Source organism: Ursus americanus, chromosome 4 (genome assembly GCF_024610735.1).
Source record: "Ursus americanus isolate L20-20 chromosome 4, mUrsAme1.1.p, whole genome shotgun sequence".
In the NCBI taxonomy this organism is placed as follows: domain Eukaryota; kingdom Metazoa; phylum Chordata; class Mammalia; order Carnivora; family Ursidae; genus Ursus; species Ursus americanus.
In genome coordinates this window covers 83233767-83245893 of record NC_142130.1, presented here as the reverse complement: position 1 = coordinate 83245893, position 12127 = coordinate 83233767, and the positions used below count along the sequence as shown (strand labels likewise).

The 12127-nt window shown below is 35.4% G+C and overlaps 1 long non-coding RNA gene across 1 annotated transcript in view; it reads right to left on the bottom strand.

Annotated features, from left to right (window-relative positions):
* Positions 1 to 4258: 4258 nt before the first annotated feature.
* LOC148110280 (uncharacterized) overlaps positions 4259 to 12127 on the bottom strand; it is a 31459-nt gene continuing 23590 nt past the window's right edge. Inside the window, exons 2-3 of the long non-coding RNA XR_015724249.1 lie at positions 7262 to 7443; positions 4259 to 6592 (exon numbers count right to left, since the gene is read on the bottom strand). This is a non-coding gene — a long non-coding RNA (uncharacterized LOC148110280). The remainder of the gene's footprint in view (positions 6593 to 7261; positions 7444 to 12127) is intronic.

The window sequence follows — 12127 nt, the reverse complement described above, 5'->3', positions numbered from 1 at the left end:
TCTGAATATATTGGATCTGTTCTTTAAAAATTGAAAAGGAATCTCTAATTTCCTAAGGACATATCATGCATCTATGAAATAAGAGTAGAGCATTGAAGACAACTCCGTTTCCTAAATATCAATAAAAGATATACACGGAAGGCGTAAAAACAACAGAAAGGTTCTGCTCTAGCAGTGACCGCAGAAGACTCATGCCTGTGACTTACAGGGTGGCTGTCTGCTGGAGCTTACATGAGGCGATGAGCAATGGAAAAATAGAAGCCTGTTTGTTCCCAGGGCTTCTGTAACTGTTTTCAGATTGATGTTTGTGAAAAGTTAAAAAAAATGAACTCTTTTCCCAAGAATTGCTCTCTCAGCAACTTGGGCTTGAAATATAGCCACCATAGAGTATTTCATGAAAAACGTGACAGACTATATAGTGGATAACTTACATGAGAAACATATGATATTGGAAACACTCGAGTTCTGTGCCAGGAACTCACTGATACATCAGCACAGAGACATCAACTTCTTTCCAATATGAGCTCTTGATGAGAGGTAATGGGACAAAAATAAGCCTCAAGCATAGGGCAATAACATAGGAAAATAGATCTTCAAAAGGGTCCTTAAGAGGCAACGAAAGAATGCAGTGGGTGGAAGATAGCAGTGGGCTTTGGAAGGAGCTGGAGACATTACTATCTTAAGATACTGCTTCTATTATATTTATAACATTGAGTCAGTAATATTTTATTCTGAGCTTTTTTCCCCTAATGGGTCAGTAAATAGAAAGCTGGAGCTATAAGTTGTCCAGATCATTTCGCCTTGAAGATAGCTCAGAAATGGAAGGCTGCAATTATATATTCCCACCAAATTATCCATCCATTCATAAATGTTTCTATAGAAAGAGATAGGAAATTAGAACAAATTAGTGAGAAAACTGTCAGAGAATGACTAGTTCTATAAAAAAATTTAAGCTGCAGTGAAGTGACATTGAAGAGATGTGTGTATACTTTATATTTGGTAAATAGAATAGAACTCCTAGAGGTGACAACTAAATTGGATCTAACGGACAGCAAGGCAGTCATAGGATGGTCATGGGATGCATATTTTCAGAAAGGGGGGAGGAGGTCTTAGAGCTGGAATGAGCTTGTTTATATAGGAAATAGTAAGGACTGCAGGAAGAGAAGTCAAAGTTCTTTGAAAAAAATCATGAAAAGTTGGCAAACTTCTCATAAAGATGCATTTAAAACCCAACCAACCACCACCAACAACAGTGACAAAAGCAAAGTAAGTCCAAGATTGAAACTAATAAACTGGACTCAAAATCAAGAACCAGGGAAGCTAAAAAGAAAGAAAATAAATAATTCTTTGGTGAAGAAGGATTAGAATCCACTCAACTAACTTAAACTATCATCTGGGAGAGTTAGAATTTTGATTAAAGAACCACCCTATCCTTTCTAATTTTCCTTTTAAGAAAGCGTCCATAACATAGCATATTTCTTTCTAAGTATTTTATTTAGTTCAAAAATGATTTTTTAAGTCTGATTATACCAGGATAAGCTCTGCTGAGTATCTGCATCTTGGAAAAATGAATCAGAACAAGCTTTGGGTCTAAACCTGTACATTATAGGAGAGGTTGCTTAAAATTTTCAGTTTATTTAGAGGTGTGCAACCTTGGAAGTTGAATTATTATTCAACTTATTATGTTTAATTAGTCAACATATAGTACATCATTAGTTTTTGATGTAGGAACTGAGCTGTCCTTCAACAGATGAATGGATAAAGAAGATGTGATTCAGATATACAATGGAGCTGAATTATTTTAACCATGCTTATATATCATCTTTTAGCACATAAGAATGTCAAGGCCAGTTGGGAAGCCAGAAAAATATGCAGTAAGATTAGAAGGATAAACTTAAAGAACAATATCTCTAAATATGATGTGTATTCAGATGTACCTTTCTGACAACCAAGGCAAGGTTCACCAAGATGCCCACAGGATTTTAAATACCCAAAAAGGACCTTTTGGACATTGAAGTAGATGGGAAAATTCTTAACCAAGACTCTATGGAAATTACTGCACATTTCTTCATTAGACAGTTTATTATGTAATTTTCCTAGATTTGGTATTTTGATGTGCTTATTGAAAGGTGAACGATTCTCTTGATAAAATAAGTAAATTTCTTAACTTCCCACAAATTTGCAAATGGCTAAGCACATATATTTTATGTTTAGTGTTTCTGCTAAAAAACGAAGTAAAATTCTCCAGACAGTTCTGAGCTGTAGTTTACAATAATTTTTTTATAATCAAAGCACTTTTAAAATTATACAGCAATATGCCAATGGTAATTTTTAGTCGTATATGCTTAGCTTCTTATAAATGATTTGCAATCACTAATTCTGGTCACCATGAAATGCAGCTCTACTCTGACTCTTCATTACCTATAATTCTTTGTTATAAAGGCCCCAGAATCTCATGCTTCATTTTCTGTAACTCCTTTGAGGTTTGCCCCTAAATTTTTATTGTTCTATTCAGATCACTAGTATGACCTACATTTTTCTTGATTCCTCACTTAGAGACTCTATGCTCACAAATTGAGCCAAGTCTCCCAACTCTCTGCCTCATCATTTCCTGTTTCTAAAATGTCTATTGAAATCTGTGATTCTTTTTTTTTTTTGAAAATTTTGTTTATTTATTTGACACAGAGACAGCCAGTGAGAGAGAGACAATTTGGAGGAGTGGGAGAGGAAGAAGCAGGCTCCCAGCAGAGGAGCCTGATGTGGGGCTCGATCCTAGAACGCTGGGATCACGCCCTGAGCCGAAGGCAGATGCTTAACGACTGAGCCACCCAGGCACCCCTGAAATCTGTGATTCTTTATAAATATTCCATTGTTCTCTCTAAATTACGAGAGAGGTTATAACTTTTTTGTCCATGTATTCTAACATTCTTACCAACTAGTGGATTCAGGAATGTGACAGGCATAATGACTTCTTAAAGATGTCTATCCCCTCAACCTCTGAATATGTTATATTTAATAGCTAAATAAATAAATAAATAAATAAATAAATAAATAAATAAATATCAGATGTAATTAAAATCAGTTACTTCTACAGAGGAAGGTTACCTTGGATTATCCAGGTGGGTTCAGTCTAATCATATGAGCCCTTAAAAAGTAAAGAACTTTCTCCGGCTGGAGACAGGGATAAAGATAAGACAAAGAGGTTTGAAAGGTGAAAGGGTTTGATGTCATTTTGCTGATTCTGAGATGTAGAGGCCTCATAAAAAGACTGGAGAGAAGCCTCTAGAAGCTCAATGCAGGCCCCAGCTGACAACCAGCAAGGAGACTGGTACCCCAATCCTCAAATGAAAGATGAACTTGTCTCTTGATAAAATAAGTAAACTTCTTAAATTTCTTGAGCCCTTGAAACTGGATTCTGTCTGGAACCAGAATGAGCTCGGAAGTGGATTCTCCTTTAGAGCTTCCAGATAAAAGCCCTAGCCCCCCAACATCTTGATTTTGGCCTCGGGAGACTCAGAGTAGAGGCTCCGGGAGCCCACCCAGACTTCTGACCTACAGAACTGTGAGATCATGAGTTGGCGTTGTTTAAAGCTGCCTGTTTGTGGTACTTTGTTACAGCAGCAATAGAAAACTAATACTAACTACTAACTCTAATGGGAGGCTTTCTCTCATGACCTTCAGAAGAATAACAGAAAAGAGAAGAAAAAAAGTATATAAGAACCTGAGTACTTTTTGGAAGTTATTTATATTCAGAACAAAATGTCAACAGCAATCTTCACTCCTATAATATCTTTCAAACATATCTACATCAGGGAAGGTATTTGTTTTACTCTTATTAAGAACAATTATGACAAGGTCATGTAAGCTAAACCCCCACCCAACCTTTGTTCAGTTGTTTACAACAAATGAATCATTGCCAATACAATTCATAAATTCCAACAGAAAAAGAATGGGAAATACTCAGCTGAAGAAGACATTTTTATTATTTTTTTATAAAAGGATATGCAAATCTTCTCTTATTCCAACCTAAACTCTACTACTATAATGCGTTGGTTTTTCTTTTAAAGACATTCAAAGATTTGATAAAGTAAAAGACAAAATTATAGAATTTGATTGAAATTCAATCAGAACAGATTAAAATATGAAAATTCCAGATATCACCTGAGTAAATGTTAAATTGGTTTTAAACATTAAGGCAACATTTAAAAATAACAAAAAATAGATTTAGTCACTAAATAAAAATTCTTTAAATGTTTTGGTATTATATCAAATAGTACTATATCCTTTATACAAAATTGCCCATTCTTTTCATATTTCAAAAATATTTATTTCAGTTAAATAATAACTTCTTCGTGTATAATTATCAAATGGTTTTCTCTTCTCTTGTGACGTCTCTGAATCAAACCATGTTATTAAAAAAAGGTATTAGTAAATACTTCATGATTCTTTAGGATATGAAAATATACAGAGCAGGAATATTGTAACTTATATTCTACAGACTCTTTAGATTTTTACAAGATATATTTGAATGGCCTGTAGTCAAAGAGTGAATAAAGAATTCTATAGTACAATAAATTGATATTATAACTTCTATATTTATTTTTTATTTTCTGATACGGTTGTAATTCTTGCTGAATTAAAAAGAAAAGACTCCTACACATATTACCAAGAACTCTACCTTGTCTATAATTTTCTTGAACCATTATTTAATTTTTCATTCATTCATTTGTTCTTTCATTTATTCAGCAAATATGTATTAAGCATCTATTATTTAATAGGCATGCTTATAAATTGTGTAGATGTAAGTTAAGGAGAAGAAAAATGACCCCCCCCCCAAGAAAACCTGTCCTCATTAGAGTCCTATTATGATTGGAAGAGGAGTATCTGAGTGTTAAGTGCAGCTCAAAAAAGATTGCACATGTTTATTTTTATACATGTGTAGTCAAGTGACAATTTAGTTTATTTCAAATTATGACAATTTTTATCTGCCAATATTTAAAAAAAAAGTTGCAAGCCATTCTCCTTTCAAAATTGTTATTAAAAAACAAAACAAACAAACAAGCAAACATATACGAAAAGTAACCAGGGTATCATAGGAACAACTTGCAAACTGCTCAACCTTGAGTGAGTAAATATTATCTTTTCCCGGTTTACAGCTGGAAAATGAAGGACAGGCAAATGTTAAGTAACTTGCTTGAGGTCACTCAGTGAGCCTCAGTTGAGTCTGGGCTCTAACTCAGAAGTTCCCGATTCCCTGCGGTTGGGCCACAAGTTCATAGCCACTGGCTCACAGCAGCTTCCGGAACAGAACACTTTTCCTGTAAGCCCTAGAGAGTCAGGCTGCCACATCAGCCCAAGTGCCTACAGAAATCAGGCAACAAGGAAGGTCAGCAACTGCGAGTTCTTATTGCTTTAACCTTTCCGCCCACATTGAGGAAATTCACAGTAAAGTAAATCTGGCCAAAAGAAGGGAAGCAGAGAAAGATAGCTCTGGAGGAAATATCGTGGCCTCATATCCGTGGATGAAAATTCAGAGTTCACGAAGCCTGAGAAAATTAACTTTTTCCGCAGCAGAAGTCGTGACATTAAATTTAGCATTTTGGGTGGTTTTCTGACAAATATTTTTGCTTTTTCATTAATCCCAAATGAAAAAAAATACTAACTCCAAGTTAAAATTAGAGCCAGGCCAGTGAATGGCCGTGAATGTCCGGAGCTAAAAGTTCAGTGTGCTATAGATTTAAACAGTTAAGCCTGGGAGTTTAAGAGAAATCAACTTGGATTCAGGTACAGCTAAATCAATTCCAAATCCTCTGGCATACAAAGTGCAGGGTTTCCTGCCTTGATGGATTGCAGTGCACTTGGGTGGGCTCAGAGGATGTGAGAGAAAAACAAAATTAAGTGCTTTTAAATTGACTCAAACCACTGGATTGCTAACATTCAACGCACGAAAATAACAGTATTGTAAACGCACGTTGAAAAAAAAATAAAACAAAACATCACACATAATAGCACATTAAAAAACTCCAACAACGTAAAAATCATATTCAGAGGACTTGATCGGCAGGGACAACAGACTTACCAATGAGGTCACTTGGCTGCTGTGGCGGCATTAAAAGAAACAGAGCAAACTTTCTTTTCTGGTGAGAGATGGAGCTGTTTGGTTGGTACGCGCTCCCTACCCCCAGTCCTACTGTGCGATTAGCTGTCCAACATAGAAATCCATTTAAGAGATATTTAATAGATATTTAAATGTTTACATATTTAAATTGAATATGTGTCTTCCATGTGCCCTGTACCACTTTGGGTACTGAGAACTTTCTCAGCTCGGCACAACAGAGGAAGAAAACAGCCCAGCCGTCATGCAGGTGACACAAATTCCACACAGAAACAGTGATCTGATAAGATGGTCCGTAGATGGAGATATGATGATCATATCTGTAAAGAGAGTCTGGTCAATGACATCTTCAGAATTCCTACGTCAGAGACTCAGGGTCGGTGATTTGGTGACAGGAAAGGTTGAACAGGTTATCCTGAAGCTATCTGTATCTGTGTTGTGATATCTTTGCTCCACATCAGTGGTAAGTTTGGTTAGCTGTGGAAAGAAATTACAGATGGAGGTTATCTGGGTGGAGGGGCTTAAAGATCCCTTCCCTGACTTACCACTGAATACATGTAGTCATTCCACTGACTGGGCATATTGAGTATTTTAGATCATAAATTGTCATATATCTGGCTTCCTTCTGTCAATTATATTGGCAGAGGGGAAAGATATCCTTTGTTCCCCTGGCTTTCATAAAAATGGAAAAGTTGTTTTCTAGGAGAGCTAAAATAATAGGATTGAAAATCTTGAAGTCATGATTCATTCATTCATCTCCGATACACAGTCACTAAGTTCAGCGGCTTGCCTTTTCTGCTCTCCCTATGCATATTAGCTTAAGAAAAAATGATCGCAAACAACACCTGACCAATCTCTCCGATTCTGCGCCCCTTTCACTACATACCATCTTGTCTTACCAATTGTTCTTAAATACTAAGCTTATCACTGAATTTCTCCATTTAGAAAACTCCAGTAGTGATTATCCAATGCGTTGGGTTTAAATTCTCTCACTGGAAGCAATCTACTAAGCCCGCCCTGCCCTTCACACAATTGCAGTCGCTCCTTAGGCAAACCTGAGTCATTCTTTCACACCACCCGGAGCGTGGGCTACTACTACCCTGCTTGCTTCCCTCCCTCTCCCTTCCTCCCTCCCTTGCTCCTTACCTTGTTTCTTCCCTTCCTTCTCTTCTCCTTTTCCCTTCTTTCCTTCCTTCTTTGTTTCCTTTGTTTCTTGTTTTTTTCAAGACACCTAAAGTGCCACGTCACTTTAACAGGCTTAACGTCAACCATACCGATCAAAGTAGAGGAAAAAGAAAAATGAATGCTACCAGTCTTGACCTTTGTTGCTGGGAAAAGATCAAACAGACTGATAATACACTGAGTTGCTGAGAATATGAAAAACAGGCATTTATATAAGTCGATCACCATAGTATTATTTAGTACAAATTAAGTATAGGGATTTGGTAATAACTACCAAAAGTCAAAATGCACTTGGCCTGTGGAAAACCAATGCCATTTTTTAGGATTTCATCTTACAGATATGTACTCGTGTATGTGTGTGTAATGGGTATGGATATAGGCTATTCACCGTAGGAGTTTTGTTCTGTTGTGTGTGTGTGTTTTTTTTAACAGCAAAAATTTAGCAAATATTCATCAAAAGAAGCTGTTTAATAAATTTCACACATGGAATGTTACCTGAGTAGATAAATATGATATATTTATTTATTTAAATGATTAAATAAAATTATATCTTATACAAGATTAAGTAAGATTTATCAGTAAGAAAAAAAGAACAAAAATATATTTATGTATTTAAGTGGGAGGATATTCAAATATATGGATTGCAGAATGAAAACAAAAAACAAGCAAGGTGTCAAAAATTACACATATACTATAAAATGTGTAAAGACTGGAGAAATTAAGAAAATTCATTTAAATTTACTTGGATATCCATAGATATATTCCGGATGAGTATATGAGGAATTGGAAACATTGCCATTAAATACGGGAATCGGGGCAGGGTAGGAGGAAAACTTTCCACTAAATTCCCTTTAGAAATCATAAATTTTGAAAATGTATTTCTGAAAAGAGAAGTTCTTACTAAGCACTGCAGCTAAACTATGTTCTCCTTGTCACCATATGCTTCAATTAGTGTGTTCTTAATCACTTAGCACGCAATGTTGCTTCAGTATGTTGTTGACCAAAGAGTAGTTCCGGAACTCCTGGGACTTGGTTCAAATTTTGAGTTACATGTTCTGGTGTCTGGGAAGGTTGTCAACCTCATTTCAATGATTTTTAGCATGGCTTTAGCTCTGACAGGATGTGGCATGTGATATGATGGCAGACTTTCCACGTTTCGTAGACCATTGCATATCCAGGAATCTACCATATGTCAGTGAATATTTCTTAATGTCGGTATTTTTGTTTTTAAGAATTACCAAATCCTGGAGACACAGCAGTACCTCTAAAAATTTCAAAAACCTATAATGATTGTAGTTTCCAAAAGAAAACAAAAGTAACATAAAAAAATGGTGAAACACCATTCATTATGGAATCTAGTATGGTTGTAAAAGTCAACATATATATTTTTGTCAATTACAAATTTCATAGCTAAACATAATTCCAGATATGAAGAGGAAAAAGTTGTCATCAGAATAGCTTTCATTTTTTACATACTTTTAAACCAAAAAGAAAGTCTTTATTGGGTAAAAATTTTGTGTATATGATTACTTATATTTCATATATTTTAAACATATGCTTTTTATTTAAGAGAATTCTTAAAAAATATTCCATTTGAATTGAAGGATTTAACCTAAATTTTCAGTCCTTCCAGCAAATTTCTCAGCAGATTTTCTTTTGCTTGGCATTATATAAACACTGGGAATATTTACTGAATGGGAACCAAACCACAAAGTTCTACAGCCAACTTCAAAAAAAAAAAAATTAACTCATCGAAGCTTCAATATAGTATGGCTTTTCATGTGATTTCTTTTGAGTCGCTTATGCTTTTGTTCACATGTCTCATTGCAGTAACTTTGAATGCAAATGTCTTATGTGTGCAGCAAAACAGGAAACAATATTTTACTTTAAATGGGGGCAGGTAGACTCCTTTAATATGGAAACAAATATTTAGGAGTTATTTGCTTCTCTGTTTCATCAAAATTAAAACGAAAACATACTAAGCAATATCTTGATTTTAATAAAAGAAATGTCTTGGTAATATTCTGCCATAAATTATTTAAACTTTAAAAATGAATCTTTCTGATAATATGAAGATTTTATCATTAATTGTTTTCCTTAGATTGCTAGCTATTGTTTAGAATAATTGTAAAGATGTATAAGGGAATGTGTTTACCTTGTATTTATTGTGACTAGCTTTTTTAGCCATGTTGAGAAACAGATTTTTTTCAATGTTTTTATTTCAGTGCAGTTGACACTCGAAGTTACATTAGGTTCTGGTATATAACATAGTGACTCAACGTCTCTGTACCGCAAATGTAGCTACCATCTGTCACCAGGCAACACTATTACAATATCATTGACTGTTTTCCTTATGTTGTGCCTTTTATTCCCCTGACTTATTTATTGCATGACTGGAAACCTGTATCTCCCATTCCTCCTCACTCAGTTTGCCCATCCCCCCCTTCCCTCTAACAACCATCAGTTTGTTTTCTGTAGAGAAATGTAGATTATCCTAAAGCTAATTCTTTCATCTCACTTCTTAGTCCTTATTTTGTTGATTCTTAAAGGATAGTTTCAGAATTTCTAAAAATAGATAAACTCACAAACATTATTGACTTTAAAGTCATACAAGAAAGTCTTATTTTTATTATTTATTATTATTTTATTTATTTATTTATTTTAGAGAGGGAGGTGGGGGAGAGGCAGAGGGAGAGAAAGAGAAAGAGAGACAGAGAGAGAGAGAGAGAGAGAGAGAGGGAATCAAGCAGGCTGCATAGCCAGCATGGAGCTGGATGTGGGGCTCCATCTCACAACCCTGAGATCATGACCTAAGCTGAAATCAAGAGCCAACTCTTAACCAACTGAGCCACCCAGGCTCCTCATGAAATTCTTCTTTTTAATATGTAAAAATGTGTTGTATTTTAGAGGTATTGTGACATTTGAGAATTGTTTGCATGAGGTGGAGGGTACAATTATAGGATGAGCTGTGTTCATGTACCATGACCAAATTCCAGGCAGCAGCTGAAGTCATGATTTTAGGAACTGGGATTATTCTGCATAGTATTGGAATTATCCTTCATGAGCCTGTTCCTTAAACTTCTTGAAAAAATGTTAAGGAGTGGTAACTCCTGCAGATTTAATTCTTATGGATGTATTTAAATATAACCCATGACTTTAAACATATCTGTGGAAGTTGACTCCCTTAGCCTTGATAACAGAGGTCTCAGCAGAAGATTTACCTATCACTTCTACGCTCTCATCTAGCTTTTGGAATCAACTCTGCCTTCGTAGTCAGTTTCACTTCCCTTTAGAGCTTCTCTTCCCTCAGATTCCAATTTGACAGTGTGAATCTGCCATTGGAGAGACCCAACTCCTGCCATGTTACCTTAACTACTCTGCTTCATAACCATGGCCTCTGGAGCTCCAAAGCCCAGTTCATGAATCCTGAAACTCCTTTGATAACATTGTAAATGGACAGATATCATTACCACTATATCCAACTCTTTCAGATGGCCTGGTGTCCAGTGGAAATATATTAACGGAGGACTGAAACAGCTACAACTCAGAGGTTGTTGGCTGTTTGGCTAAGAGCATCAGGAATATGATATAGGAGAGTGGTGAGCCATCCCCAGAGAGTTCTTAGTAACTTAGATTTTAACCAGATCCAGGTAATGGGTACAACATCTGTAGGAAATAATTGTCCAACACCAATAGGTAGTGCTTCTTTGCTCCCATTAGTACACTGAAAAGGAACCATTCAAGAAATTCACAAGCTTTTGGAAACACATGCATCCAAAAAAGAATGATAAGAGATCTTTGAGTTGGAAGTTGTACTTGGTTATCAGAGTTCTAGACACACTATCATTATCTATTACTGAAACTCAAAAAAGCTGAAATGACTGGAACTTATAAAGAGAATTATCATTTGAATATTGACTATTGAATCAACCAGACTGGCACATTTACTCTCTTCACATTTCAAGTGTCCTTGTTTTAAATACTTCTCTCTGTGGGAAATAAATATTTATTTTTTCCAGCTTTATTGAGATAGAATTGACATATAACATTGTGTAAGTTTGAGGTATACAATACGTTGATTTAATACACTTGCATATAGCAAAATATTAGCACTCTAGTTTTAACTAATACCTCTATCATGTCACATAATTACTGTTTTATATTTGCAGTCAAAACATTTAAGATCTACTCTCTTAGCAACTTTCAAGTATATGATACGATATTGTTAACTGTAATCACCATGCTGTACATTAGATCTCCAGACCTTATTTGTCTTATAACTGAAAGTTTGTACCCTTTGACTAACATCTCCCCATTTCTCCACCACACAGCCCCTGGTAACCACCATTCTACTGTCTGAGTTTGGCTTTTTTATATTCCACACATAAGTGGTATCATATAGTATGTGTCTTTCTCTGACTACGTCACTTAGCATGATGCCCTCAAGGTCCAGCCAAGTTGTCTCAAATGGCACAATTTTCTTCTTTCTCATAGCTGAATAACATTCCCTTGTATATATATCTTCATCCATCGACAGATAGCTAGGTTGCTTCCATTTCTTGGCTACTATGAATAATGCTACAATGAATATGGGAATGCAGATATCTCTTCAAGATCCCATTTTAATTTAATAAACCCAGAATTGGGATTGTTGGATTATACTGTAGTTTCATTTTTACCTGTTTGAGAAACTTTCATACTGTTTCCCATAGTGATTATATCAATTTACATTCCCACAAACAGAGTAAAATAATTCTCTTTTTTTTTTCATATTTTCACCAACATATGTCTCTTGTCTTTTTGATGATAGCAATTCTAACAGGTGTGAGC